Source organism: Tauraco erythrolophus, chromosome 23 (genome assembly GCF_009769465.1).
Source record: "Tauraco erythrolophus isolate bTauEry1 chromosome 23, bTauEry1.pri, whole genome shotgun sequence".
Lineage (NCBI taxonomy): Eukaryota > Metazoa > Chordata > Aves > Musophagiformes > Musophagidae > Tauraco > Tauraco erythrolophus.
Window position 1 is genome coordinate 7,791,983 of NC_141487.1, and position 15,372 is coordinate 7,807,354.

The following is a 15,372-nucleotide window of genomic DNA, read 5'->3' on the forward strand; positions in this document are numbered from 1 at the left end:
TCTTCGTGGAGGCATTCATGCTACAGCGGAATAATCGTCATCATAAAAAAGCAAGATGCAGACAAAATGAAAGTGCATTGTTTCGGATAACCCACAAATGCCAGGAGAACTCTGACACCTGGTGCCAAGCGTGCAGCCATGCTGAAGGAGCTCTGCTGGATTTTCTGCTTTCTTTTACCAGCAGTCTGGTAGAAGCTCCATAAGGAGGCCTGTTGTTGTCAGAAATGTGGTGTTTAGTCTTCCTTGCCAGAGAGTGTTCTGGTTTGAACTGTCCTTGCATGAAGCCTACGCAGTGCTTGGCACAACGGAGCTATGGCTTCTGGTCAATGTTAGTTAATTGCCCCTTTGACGTTCTGCTGTGGAGATGCTGCTGAGGTCAACAAAAGAACTGAAGAGTAGGATGTTTGTTCTCAAACTGTTACATCTGAATCCTGAAAACTCTTGCTCTCAAGGTGGCCACATACAACTGCAGATCATGTCCTTCGTCTCCTGTCCGTTAGCCAGGAGTGGGACAGAGGAGCATCAAGTGGAGCTAAAGGAAGGAGACAGATGGTGGGATACTTAGGGCCAGAGGTGAAATGGATAGGAATCAGTAGAAGAGTCCCACAGATTTCTCTGAAGTGAACTGGCCCTTCAGTGAGACCTGTCTGAATGCAGACCCTGCCGTGGTTGCACTGGCAGTGGTGTCTGAAACAAGCAGCTGGAGCCACATGTGCTGAACAGCCTTTGCTCCTGCAGACAGGCCAGTGCCCAGATCCAGCACTGATAGGCTCGAGCTGGGACCCAGGTTTGGGAGCTGGCTCCTTTCTGTTGATCTATTGTTTCCTCTAGCTCAAGGCGTAAGCTCTGCTCTACTACACCCACCAACCTCAAGGTCTTGTCTCCAAAAAGATCATTAATGCTTAGGCAGGGATATAGGACCTCGTGCTTAGAAGCGAAGCAGAAAGGAGAAGACAGCACCAGCCTGCTGACTAGACTGTGAGCCAACTGCTGTAACAGATCAAAGGGAAAACTAAATTATAGATTGATAGATGCCTTTAGTTTATAAGTTATTAAGCACCAGGTAACAGGTTAGATTAATATTGTGCCTGGAGGTTTCTTTTTGCTTCTTTTTTTCCTCTCTCTCCTGTTTTAAGAATTGGAGAAAACAAAATATTTTTCTAATTAAGTAAATCTACAGTGCCTGCTAATGGGGCCCGTCTGTGTGCTTGTCACAGGGCACAGGGAGAACTGGAATAATGATTTTATTTTTTCATTAAATAGAATTATAGGCAGTTACTCAAAGCAACTGTGAGTCTAATTGAAAGAAAACCATTTCTTCTTAATTTACTTTCACGGTTCTGGATGATAAAAGAGTGTGTTCGCTGGAAAATTAAATAAAAAACACAACATGAGGAAGCTTGAAATAATGTTGCTCAGGCACAGGTGGGCAGAGAGCACAATAGTTTTCCTGCTGGTTATTAGTCAGTTCAGATACTGGTGCTTCCTCTTACTCCCCAAAAGGTGCATTTCTCCTCTCTCGGGGCCCTTCCCAAGCTCTCGTTTCAGCTTCCCCCCATTCACTGCAAGGGCATCCCTTTGTTTTCCAGTGTAGTCATCCACCACGTGAACCATGTAAGCTTGGCCCTTTCTGCAGGGTTAGGCTGTTCCGACCCTTCTCCCTCCGTGAATGACAGCAGTCAGCTATCAGTGCTCATCTGTATCCCAAATGATTCCTGAACTGGTTACCAGGAACAGGTGGGAAGCGAGCAGGTTACCTGGAGCACTGCCTGGAGCATTCACCCTGCCCAGGGCAATGCCAGGCTGTGCTGCTGGGGTCTGGAACACTCACCATACATGAGCTCGAGAGAAGCCAGATAGGAAATTCAGCTTGGAGGGGTGCATGCAGAGCCACTCTAGGAATTATTCTTGATGCAGCATGGGAGGTAAAGTATGTCTAAGGACAGGTACCCAGAGGGAGGGTGGGAAGTCGCAGTCGGAGCGGGGCCTGGGGCTCTGAGCTCCTGTGGGTGCTTTGCAGACACTCTGCCCTGGAGAACCGTGCAGCCAGGGCAGCGGCTCTCCTGCTGCTGTCCTTACAAAGCCCCCTTCTGTTCCAAGCACTGGCCTTAAGGTCATGGGTGCACCTTTCCGGGCCCAGGAGGTGCCTTACAGAACTGACAGCATCTCATGGGTTGGTTGGATGTCTATTCTCTTACTCGGGCTGCAGAGAGCAATCAGGTTTGACCGCCTCTTTCTCAGCCCTGAATGGCCCCAGAGATCTTTAGGCACTGCACAGTCCCCCTGCACAGGCACATGAGGGGTTAAGAAAATGGGAACTGATTAATTCCATGGCGAGGGTCCTTATCTGGCCCTGGTGCTGCCTCTGGAGCGGACACATCTGGTAGGGTCACAGCATCAAGGACTGGCTGCAGCGCTGAAGCAAGGGTCTGTTTCCACTAACCATTTCTGCTACTTCTTACACTAAGTACTTCCTAAAAAAGGCACGGGATAATGTTTCACTGTGGCTGCTGGTAGATTTACGGGGATACCATTTGCTCCAGCTCTTGGATTCACTCAGTCCGGGACAAGATTAAAACCAACCCTTCAATTTCCTTTTTTCTTTAGGAAATTAACTGTGGCTTTTCTGCTAATGAAAGTCCAGAGACACTGGCTCATTCAGGCCCTTGGCTGGCTCTGCCTGTGTGTGATAGATCTTCGAGGTGCACCTGAAGGAAACAAGAAGTTAAGGCAGTGAGGCAGCTATTGGCAATTAACACTAAACATTATTTTCTGCCTTTTATAAAGGCCTGTGTCTGTAAGGAAGCCAGAGCAGGGCTTGGACTTGTCACTTCAGGAAATGCTCAGTCTTTTCTGTTTGAAAATAGGGTAAAGAAAAAGGCAGTGAAAACTCTCCATAAAACAAAAACTGTTTTGACTCTATCTGTAGATGTCTGTGCTTTTGTGATCCTGCTACACTACAAATCTGTTTCATTCCAGTTTCATCTTTATTTCTTCGTGTTGTATAATTCAAAACCGAAGAAGTGATTTCAAAAGAAAATTGGAATCTTCTGCTTCTGCTGGAGTATTTCTAAGAAATGTTTTTGTAACTAGCTTTATTTGAAAAGAGCTGCTTCTTACAAACTGTTCTGCTGCTGATGCCATGAGGCATTCAAGGGTCCTGTAACGTTCCTTGATCAGCTGCGTCTTGGGGCAGGAGAGGGCTGTCAGTCAGGATGATTCAGAGCAATGGGATGAGATATTTATATTTTTCCCATCACTAGATGTAGTTGGGAATTTTCTGACAAAAAGGGTTTTCACTGCAAAGTGCTGGTTCAGCCAAAATTATTTTTCTTCCATCTCATTCCCACAAAACACTAGCTTCTTTGTTTCCTTCTGCTGCTGGAGAACCTGGGCCTCTGGGATCAATGGTTCCAATGCTGTCCCAGGGCAACCGTATCACCTCCTCCCTTTGGAAAATATGAAGCCTTCCAGGTAGTCTGGAGGAAAACTGGACACCATAAAAATCCCCATGGAGGCAAATGAGTTTTGAGTCTGGGATCCAATTGAACCCTGGCTTGTGTTGAGTTTGCAAAGGATTTGCCAAAAGAAAGTTGTTGGGATTTTTTCTGTTTGTTTATTTTTCATCAGTATCTGAACTGATGGGTTTAGTTAAAGAGAATCCCTAGTCAATAGACTCACTGTTTTTTACTGACAGCTAATACACTGGGAGGAATGGATGACCAGGCCCTTTGGGTTAGGTGCTTTTTTTAGGTTTGGAAACGTATTTCCCATCCAATTTGTTGAGATGAACAAAAGTGAAGAGAATATGTTGCTGAATCTCCTATTCTTATTAATGGGGAGGCTCCCCCCATTGTGAACATCCTGCCCAAGTGTTATGAAGAATAAACAATGTCCTGTGAACTGCCTGATAAATGCTTCTTTCAAAATAAAGATTATTTTTTTTTCCTGAAACTCTTTAATACCTTTCTAATCTGAAGTACAATTTTTCTCCTTTATAATCACTGTATTAAAATTTAATACTGACTACTAATATAATATACTTAATGACAACCCACATATTATTCTGAACATAGCTGCCCTGCAAAAAGGCTCTGTGAGCTTGCACAGAAGGGGGTTTAACTCTTCCCAGGCACTCAGTGGGTAGCAAAGGCACCTGGTGTGAGTTGCTACCACACAGAGCAAACTTCAGTGCTGGGAGTTGTGTTGGCAGGTTGTAAGCAAGGAACACATCCTCTTCATTTGTCTGCTGGGATCACTTCTGGTTTATTAAAATGTTGCTCCTGAACCCATCTAGTAGGGAAATTTAGACTGGCAAGATGATGGAGAGGGTGAAACTGTTATGAAGGGAAGGCTATTACTTAGGTGTATGTGTGTGAATCATGGCAGGGTGGAGGATTAACGAGTGAAGGGCTAGACCATTCCAAAAAAGAGATAACTGGTGAAACAGGAAAGGAAACTTGTTTTCTTGGCTCACGCAGCAGCATGGTTGTTAACTGTCTTTTTAGCCTGACTGACACCTGGGTTGTGTGTCCACGTCCATGTGAGCATGGATGCTGCGTGCAGGACTCTGAAGTACAGAAAAGCACTTTGCCAGCTTTCTTCTTGTGTGCTGCATCTCCCTGCACTTCTCCAGAGTGCAGGTTCTCAAGGTCTTGTGCTTTGCTCCTCCTGGAGACTGTACGTCCCCCAGCACAGAAAGCTCCTGCCCTCAGCTGTGTCCAACACAAGGACCAAAGTGCTCCCTTCACCTGACTCTGTTTTTCCCCTCTCTATCATAAGCCTTTAGAGCAGGAACTGACCCCTGGAGTTTCTCTCACTGTGTCTGGGAAATGTGGATATCTGGCTTTCAGAGTTTGGTATTCTGTAGTATTGAAGTGTCAAACATTAGTATAGTTGCCCGCCAAGGAGCCTTAAAACGTGGACTGAGCCCCAGAATGATGAGGTTGGCTTAAAAGCACAAGACTATTCTTGAAAGTTTTGGTTTAACTTTGGATTTTGAAGCTTTAAATTTCTTGTGTTCAAGCTGTGGCCTGTAACATGAGAGAGAGAAACTTGTTATAAAGGAAAACTCAATTAGCATGTGAGCATAGACATGCAAAAGGTGCAGCTTCATGCAAAATGCTGAAACTCGTGACAAAATCCGTGTGGCTGACAAAGCCAGAAAACCTCAGGTCCACTTAGAGGAAAGAACACAGGAAACAAATATTTCCATGCAGGTTTGATTCTGTGGGTGCCCCAGCCCTTTTGCTTGACTGGTTTACAGGAGCGTGTTCTGAGGAGCTAAAAGCAGTAAGAGTTAGTTCTTTTACAGTTCTTTTCTCTTTTTTTTTTAAACAGAATCACTGAGTAAAATATTCTCACCTGGAAATAAGTCCGTGCTGAGATGGAGGGAAAGAAATTAGAAAAAGAAAATAAAGAAATAGGCAGTGGGTGGCAAAAGGGAGAGAGGGACACAGTGGTGAGTGTGAAGGATGACTTGGAAAGTAGAGGGATGCTATTGAGGAACAGCAGTAGGAAGGAAAAGGGGGGCTGAGGGGAAAAGCAGGAGACATGGTAAGTTAAGTAAATTCACATTTATTTCTGCAAGAATTTGCTTCAAACGCTCTTCCTGCCCTCGCTGAACATTTGCTGTTTGGACGCCCTCCACTACGGGGAGGAACAAAACGGCTCTGTTAAGGCACCCGCGGCGGAGGTGAACAGCAGGTCACTGGCGGGCGGCTGCGCGGTGGCTGCGCGCCCCACCTGAGCTCACCACCACCTAGGAACTCCTGCAAAGGCTCCCGTGGGTCCTGCCCGGGCCCCTGGTCTGGGCCAGGAAACCAAACTCCACTGCGAATTATTGGTCACCTCCAAAAACGCCGTGGCTTTCAGGGTAGCTGCTTCTGGTCCCTAGGGAGCAGTGGTCATGGAAGGTTTATTAGCATCGTCCTGACGGTGTTTCAATGCATAATGGACAAGCCAGACCATACAGCTGAAATTGGATCCTGCGCTGCCCGTCAGATGTGTTCGGAAAGAGATGGTCCCTGTTTAGATCAGGGCCTTGGATAGCAGTACAAATGAAAGGGTTTTCAGCACCAAGGAGGACAGAATTATTTTTACCCTTAGCTAACCTCCCTGTTGCCTGCACACCAGATAGCAGATATGTTCCAGCTTATTGGGACTACAACCAACCTATTGTTTTGGTCCAGTGTGAGCTAAAGTGAACAATGGGAGACATTGTTGGAGGTCTGTTGCCGAAGGTTTTTAAATGCATGTTATGCTGTGAAGGCACAGGGCATCTGCAGTGTAACTGTCTGGAGCCATTACTGGGCAGTCTCGAGGAGTCTCCTTCGCACACGAATCGCTCTGTGTTAACGAGGACTTCCCATTTCCTATGGAATCTTACATGATTTCAGCTTTAGGAGCTTCTCTAGACAAAAGCTGTAACGCTTTAATGATCATAATCTGTTATACTTTAGCTACCATCTACTCCAGTCATGGATGTGTTGCATGGCAATTGCTGTTCCCATCTCTCGCAGGCGAGCAATACTAGCACAATAGGACAGCTATGCTTTTGTAAAGCATACTTCTTATTAAAACTGGCATAGTTGTTCTGGACCAGTCTAGTTAATCTCTTATTCATCAGTGTAAGGTGGTCTTTGCTTCCAAAGCATGTTGCATAATGGTATCTAAGGAAAGAGCTGATCCACTTTCTATGTCCATTAAAAAATACCATTTCACTGCTGTATACCATTTAGTCCTTTATGCATGAGATCTGGAGTTTTAAAGACATTTTAGAGATTTAATTTGAAATATCCGGCAAAATTTATTTCGCTTTATCACCTGCGGAGAAAGGTTCGTGCAGATAAATGCTGAATTGCTTTCTGAGATGGGGAATACCTTCCTTGCCACACGAGCTGGAAGAGAAATGTTTTAGATATATTGGCATGACTGGCCGATGGTCTGACAATTGAGCAAACCTAATATTTCATGCAGTGCAAGTCTTGGTTCCTGTAATAGGCAGCTAACACACTCTTTCCAATAAGTAACTTCTTTCTTTTGAATGTAGGATCTGCTGGCTTTTCAAACCAGATGTTATTACCCTGTATCTCTGGCATTCGCAGTAAAGCCAATGTCAGGAGTATGACAGTTTGCTAGTAGAGGTCAGTCCCTCTGAGGAGAAGATTTTAGAATGGGATGGAGGAGTTTTTAGGATTTTGTGTGTGGTGGTTTGTGCCTTTTTTTTTTTTTTTTTGGTGGTGTTTGTTGAAAGAGCAGCTGATTTATCCAAGTTCCCCACTGACAAACAGGCTCCTCTAGCCAGGGTGATTTAAACGACTACTAGGAAACCAGAACTTGATACCTAAGTTTCATTGATCAGTTATCAGTTAGTAAAGGTGGAGCAGGTTGAAACAAGGGATGCTGCTTCTTATGCCATTCATCTGTAAAGTTGCTGGTGACCCCTGAAGCCCTGGTAAGTAACAGAGAGCCGATGGGGACAGAACACAGCTTCCAGCTGGATGACATTTCACACACGTTGAGAGTGTCTCGCAAGATGTTCTCCAATTAGTCATCATCACTCACAATATGTTTTACATATTACGGCACAGTTTACAGTCAGTCAGACTAATACAATTGCAGTGCAGCTGCTCACAGCACGACACAAAGGTTATGGCACTGTGTACATAAGCAAGCTGTGAATGTTACAGCCGTCCAGCTCCTTTACCCTCTTGTGCTTTTAAAAGCCAACAGAAGCAGAAACAAATAGTGAGTGCGCCTCTCATTTCAGCCCTGGAAAAACATTTGAAAGCATGGAGTGAAAGGAGGGATTTTGTTTTTATAATTTGATTCCCATTGCTGCAGCTGCAGCCAAAACCTTTGGATTCTGGAAAAAGTTCAGAAAGTGCTGCTTTTTGGAAGAGGTCGTGTTTATTGGAAAATTACATCTTGCCCAGTAAAAGCTGACAGTATAAGTACTCTAGTCTATTAAAAGCTACAGAAGACACCGTTAAGAGTTTATTTAATGATTGCTACAGATGGGGTTTGGGAACTTGAAGCCTGGCATTGGTATATTGGGTTTGAGATTCTGTTCTGGGAACACAGAAACCATCATTGTTTCATTAGTGACCCCTCTCATCCACCTACATGGTTAAACTAGAACTAGCTGCCACAAGTAGGCTCTGCCTTGTAACAAGGCCTATTTTCCTGAAGAAAAAGAAAAAGTAAAAGGTATCAGAGGTCAACATAGCAGCTTAGTGAGGACAGCTGAGACACTGTGACCAAGGAAGCCCAAAGCTGGCAGCTTGGGATCCTAGTCTGGATGTAGACTCTGGCTCAGAGTGGGGCTTGACCCTGAGGAGTTTCCTGAAACTCTTTGGATTATGGAACAGAAATACATTGTGGAAAGAGGGGAACCACTGCCTCAGATGTTAGACCTGATCTAAACTCCATCAGAATGTAATGAGCTATCAACAGTCTTTGAACTGAGTCATTAAAGCATAAACCATCCTTGCCTCTGCTCTCTCTGGAGAGAGGAAGCGAACACCGTAACGTGGAGTGCTGGGAAAGACAAGGGGCTATTTCTCATAGCTGTTCTGCTGGTGAGGAAGGCAACAGCCTTCCCCTTTGCTCGAGGAAGCCTCCCGTTCTTTTGCCACCAAATGTCCAGTCTCTGCACATCATTAGGAAATCCAGGTGCAGCGGAACGGGTCGGGTGGTTTCTGCCACTGGTGTCATAGTATGGCAATCTCAGACGTAAGTCAGTAGAATTAGGAGAAGGGAGGGCAGTACTCTGCTCTGTTCTGTAGGCTTCTCTGCTCATCTCTGTGGGGTTTGGGGGCTTTCCTGTAGTCCATTTAGGGAGCAGCAATAGTGTCTTCCAGCTGTTTGCAATTTTTAATTATCTATGAAAGAAAATGTATGAAATAGTGTCATGATTTTGGAACAGTTTCGATAGCTATGTACACGTATCACTCTGTATTTTCACCAATAAACAGTGGATAAAACAGTGACATTTGATCTTTATAGCGGAAAGCAATGAGCACTATGAGGTCTTTACTTTCTGGAGAGCAGGCATAGCCATGCACACATCTCTTCCTCTCCTGCGGCTGTCCGTTTTGTTAGTCCTTAGTTATATGAGGTCTTTTGTGTTATTAGAAGCACCTGAGCATCTGTACAAGAGATGAGTCAGGAGGAAGTTCTATGCCAGTAAGTAAATCCAGAATTGTCCGCATGTGCTGCGGTGTGGTGCACTGTGATAGCAGTGCAGGAGGGTGCGATGCAGACACTTCTGCGTTGTCTTGCATCTTGCAAACATCTTGCATCTGCCTCTTGCAATTCTGCTCTGCCACGCTTCACTGGAAAAACATGGAAGCCTTCAGCAAGTGGATGCCTCTCCAGTGGTATCAGATGTTTGAGTCTAGTCCGACCTTGCTGATTTCCTCTTTGAGGCAAACACAGTAGTTGGAATTTAATGGTGCCTGCTGCCTTTGGGCTTTGCACCCTCAGACAGGCTTCTTGCCTAGAATGTGTATGGTGCTCTGAACGTGTGTACTAAGTTCTTGTGTCAGGGGAATGGAAGTGTTGTGAAACTCAATGTTATGGTTTGGTTCTGGGGTCTCATGATTCAGGAACCCATGTAGGTTCTGCTCCTTGCCTCTGATTGACCTGGTCTTGGATCATCTATGGCTATCTAGAAGCCAGACTCTACTATGAATTCTCTCTTACTTCACTGATTCTGGAGGCTTGGATAGAGTGGATAGAGAATTCCTGTGCTTTTGGGAGGAGCTGCCTTTCCCCTGAGCATCACTTGCAGTTTTACTGTAGCCAGCAGAGTGTGTGCGTGTAAAGATCCTAAAATCGCAACTGCTTAGAACAAATTCAATGTAATTCAGTTTTACAAGCAGTGTTAGGCTAAATCCAAATCAACATTGCTTTCAGCAAAATACAGTTATAATTCTTTTGGCCTGCTAACAAAGTGTGTGTTGCCATATTTGTCCTTCGGAAGCGAAATAAAACATGACATTTACTGACAGCCTGCTTCAAAAGTGGAACGGCCTGACCTCACTTATACGCTGAGACTCTGGATGCAATCCATTATTGCTCCTGATTCCATGGGTGGAGCTGCCACCAGAATGTAACCCACTGCAAGGAGGAAACTCATCTAACAGGAGAGGCTGTAGGTAGGTGACATCTCTTGCAGGTAGATGACTTGCTCTGCTGGACTGTGTTTCTTTCAGGAGCAATGTTTTCAGCAGTTAGCTCATGACAAAGTGAATTTGAAATGCCTCCACGAGACTTTCTGGTAGCTGGCACTGAGGTCAGCTAGGGTGCTAGTGCTTAGTGCGAAGCTAACGAAGGGGCAGAAATGCTGTGGGTTTTTACCTTACATGCTGGGCTCAGGCTACATTACTGACCTGAAAGTCTGGAAGGCAGCTGTAATTCTGGTAGTTTTACAACTGAAAACTGGAGAATTCAAAGTCAGTGGTATGAACTCAATGGTGCGAAGGATGTTGTGTGGCTCCTAGGACATCCTCAGAGAGTCCCTCAGATCCAGAGGGATCACTATTTGCTCAGCGTCACTATTTCTGTTTTCTAGAAGTTCTTTCTCCTGTGGGCAACATCTCTAGGGTCTCATTTACTCAGCCGTTAGAGAGGTTCATTCTACATTGGAAATAGGCTCGTTAGCCTACATACTTAGATGTTGTCTTGTAGATCTATTTCCCTCCCCATCGTTAAGCCTGGAAAAAAGAGGGAAAAACACGTGAACGTACACATAATTACATTCTCTGTCCATCCTTCCCTTGGAGATACTCCCCTTGTATGCATACCTCTTTGGACTCTGGACTTTCTCCTACTGAGCCAAACGCTCTCCCATAATACTGGGGAGAGACGTTTTACAAGGGTATGTAGTGATAGGACAAGGGGCAATGGATTTAAACTGGAAGAGGGAAGATTTAGATTAGATATAAGGAAGAAATTTTTCACTCAGAGGGTGGTGAGGCACTGCAACAGGTTGCCCAGAGAAGTTGTAGATGCCCCATCCCTGGAAGTGTTCAAGGCCGGGTTGGATGGGGCTTTGGGCAACCTGGTGTAGTGGAGGGTGTCCCTGCCCATGGCAGGGGGGTTGGAACTAGATGATCTTTGAGGTCCCTTCCAACCCAAGCCATTCCATGATTCTATGATTTTATAATACTTACCTCTCTGAGCATGTGCTTGGAAGAAAACACTCTCCTTTGCTAGCCACACTTTAGCTGTATGGTATTTGGGCAAGTTAAAAGCGAAGACAATGTTGGCTGCTCTCCTAGCATTATTCTGTGCCTCTTCAAATCTTGTTATGTTACTTTGGTGATAAATAGTCATAATAAATTCTTTAATAGTGTGAAGATAGGTCATTACTCATCACAGCCAGGCTGTGAGAAGATCATAAATCTGGAATAAAAGCCATTCGTTTGGTTGGAGAATCCAAACCTTCACTGTTTAGAAGGATTCATTTCCACCATCCTCCTCCGTTAATCATTCTCTAAGTCCTCATAAATATCCCAGGCAAAGGAAAAGAATGACCTATTCTTGCTGTGCCATAAAATGTGTGATGTTGTGCTATGAGTTTTTACTTCTCAGCTCACATGTGCAAAATTCAGCAGCAAACCAGAGGTTGCAATGTGAAATTTCTTGCTGACTATGCTCTCTAGGCCAAAAGGGAGGTGGGCATAAATGTATTTAAAGACGATATAATCTCTCAGGAGAAAGAAGAGAGACGGCAAGGATCGCGTGCGTGCATACATATGTAAGTGTGTATTGATGTAGTAAAATCTCCATTAGTAGTACAAACTTTAAAAATTCTGCACCAGACTGCTCTGCCTTAGCACCTCGAGCAGCTAGACTTGAAACAAGCTCCATGATTTCATTATTTTATCAATTTATCATTCTGAACTTTGAGGGAGAGGGATTTTCAAGCTTGACTCTCAACTGTAGAAGGCCGAAACATTTTTGTTAATGAAGGGTGAGATTTTTCAGGCATTTATTAAGTGTCTTATGAAAGACACTGAAATTATGACAAATGAGTCATGAAGATTTCCATACTGAAAAAAAATGGAGAAAAGTACGTATTGTATTTCCATTATAAAGAAAGATTAGGAGCACTTAAAGCCAAAGTGTGAGCAGGCTTCACGCAAGAGTAACTGAAAGAGCTGTAGTGTCTACTCCATGGCTGATTCCTTGAGGATCTAACTAGGAGTCTGCTACAGTTCTACAGGTGGAGCTGCTGCTAACTAGACCACAGTTCATGAGTTAGCCTTGGCCAAGAATTCATTATCCAGATGTGCAAGTTATTATTTCTTCCTAAAAATGACGGTTTTTCTGGTGGGAAAGGATTCTGACAAATTCTTGACTTGGATTGTGTTTTGGAAAAATGCTTTGAGTTTGTCAAAATATGTTATTTTGACATTTTAAAAAATGTGAATTTCATCTTTCTGGTTTAAATGACTTTTTGTTTTCAAACTTTAGTGAAGTGAAGATACTTAAAAAACCCTTCAAAATGTTCTAAAATGAAATGCTTTGAAATATAGAAAAGGTGTTTTGATTGACAGAAGTGATAAGGTTTTTTTGAGCATTTACTTCAGGGATTTCTAGATTTCTAGTTTTTAGCACATTTAGTGGGATGGGTATTGTCCATGTTTTCAGATGTTCTCGCAAAAAAAAAAAGAAAAAAATCTCATCTATAGAGGTAAAATCCAGAACTCTTGCAGCATTCACCCTTTCTGGGACCACATAAATTACAAGGTACTTTAAGTACCCTGACTCGGGTGGCTGAGAACAAGAAAAAGGAGCCTCTTTTCCATGAGCTGTAGAAGAATCCCAGGGGGATGTATGGGCTCATCAGCTGAGCTGGCACCTAAAGCTGTGGCATAACCTGTTCTTGAAGAGGTGTCATTCACATCTGCCACGTGTGATTCTTCCCCTCGCTTTTCCTTCCTCTCCAAAAGGAAAGGAAACAGCACAAGGAAATGCTGCTTTATTTAGGCAGCTGAGCATCCTAGCTGGTTGCCGTGCTGCGTTCTTCCGCTACAGAAAGGTGAGACTGAAGTGCCACTCACCTTGAACGAGAAGTGGGCAGGTTTGTGGTTCCAGAGTTGAGCTGCATTTTGGTGACACGAGTATCTGCTCCAGCTTTTGGTTACTGGCAGCAGTTGGTGGTTTTGGTTGCTTATAGCCTAAATCGTAGAACCACTGGTGATTATTAAGACTGTAGCGACTGTTTAACGTGATGGCACCTGTCGTCCCGTCCCTGTTTGCCTGTTGTCAGCGAGCTCAGTGCTGATGCTGCCTGCGCTGGAGGAAGGCTCTCTTCTCCCATAGGACTGCTGTCCTGCTTGAAAAGGAAAATGAGGTTGGGAGGGCCGTTTTGGGATGCGTGTGCTAGTGCTCAAAGAAATCCAGAGTGAACTTTGGGGATGGAAAGGAGAGAGGGTGCCGAGGTGGTGCTGAGCAGCCTTTCTCAGGGTTACAACAGAGAAGTTCAAGTGAATGTATTCAGGAGAGCAACCACCGTGATTGATTTACGCACCTAGCTTTGAACCAGAAACTGTATAAGCAAGCAATAAATCATGGCACTGGAGGAACACAGAAGCTATTGCCTGGGACTCGGCAAGTTATGAGAAGGAAGTATGAAAAAAGAAAAGGAAAAAAAAAAAGGAAGAGAAAGAAAATTGTCTATTTTTAATAAGTTGTTTGAGCTTCAGTATTAGTGGGCTAGGCTTTGGCTTGGGATTAGGAGCCAGCTTGGGAACCAGCGAGGGCTATCTTTGCCTTCATATAACCTCATTAACTCCGTAATGTTAAACACATTCTTCAGCTGGGCTCCTCGGCTGTGTCTCCGTGGCCTGCCTTCCTCCCGGGGTAGCAGCCCATCTCATAAGCATCTCTGTGAAACCCTTGTAGTGAATGTTAGCGATCCCTTCTGAGCTGTTATTGTCTCTGCCTCCAGATAACTGAGCAGGTATACACTTAAGTCCAAGATAAACACTTCCTTGGCCTCTCATTTATTGCAGATCTCAACTCCTATGAAGCTCGCCACTGTGCTGGCTATCATGCCCTCTATCGCCTTTTTGCAAAATGTAATCCATAAATGCTTTCATGGTAACCTTATACATCGGCAACCAGTGATAACATCTCCAGGCCCCCGTGACAGACAGGAACTCGCAAGCATGGAGTTAATAATGCAAACTTTCAAAAAATGAAACTGGCAGAAGGAGACGAGGAGGGGAATAAAAGGGGCCGGTGTGGCTGTAATTGGGACCATGTGAGCTTCCTTAGAGAGGGATTAAGGGAAAGAGACAGGCCTCGCCCGCGAAGATTAGTTTCAATTAGACGGGCTGGAGGCGAAAGTCAGGACTTGGTGAAAGATTAAAACAAGAAGGGAGAAAGTTTCCATTGCTTTTGCTCCAGGCCTGCACAAGAGGGTTCAGTGAGATCATGCTAATTGAAGGCAAAGCTTGCATGGAAGTTAGGAAGAACTTGCATTAATTGATTCGATGCTGCGATTTTTTTCTTTATCCGCAGTGTTCTTTTGGGTTGTTCTTTTTTTCACTCTCTCTCCCCCGCCCTCCCTTTTCCTTCCCTTTCGAAATGTAAAGAGGGAGAAATCATCCACAATTTTTGCTGTGATTAAAACGAACCAGAAGAGAGAGCAGTGGACGGTCTCCTGGTGCCATCTGGGCAGTGCTATGTTCCATCTCTGTGAACTCCTTTCCGTTTATTATCAAGTACTAGAACCAAATTGATGGTGTCGTTGTTACTACTGTACAGCTGAGCTCCTTGTTTCACAAATTAAAAAGTCTGTTCTCTTGACAGTTTGTTTTTCCCACAAGAAGATCCAATTTAGAGCATTATTTAATAGTACTTTCTGATATTTACAGTATGGGAGTCAACCAGGCTTGCGTTTTCCAGTTCTGAGGTTGAGCAGAGAAAACACATGGTTTCCTTATGGTTACCATAAAAAAGAGCTCTTCAGGAAATGGCAAATGGTGTTTTAGTCCATTTCTGACTGGCCGAATACAGCACTAGTGTAATTGTGATCCCAGGGAGGAAATTCTGTTGCTTTTCTCCTCCTGCTTCTCCCTCCCCTGCTTCCAGTTTCAGAGAGAAAGGAAATAATGGAATCATCGAAATCAGAACTGGGGAAGATGGGCTTGTGTCGTCAGCCAGTGCAGAGGTCCTCTCTGTGGTACAGTCTTCAGTGCTTTGTCTGGTTTTCAGTGCAGTGAGTGCTGAAATTACAATTACACCACTTCCTTTAAGAGGAAACTATTCCAAATATGAATAGGTTTCCATGTTAAGAATTTTACCCCCTTGATAGCACTGAAATCTATAGGAAAATGTATATCCAATCTT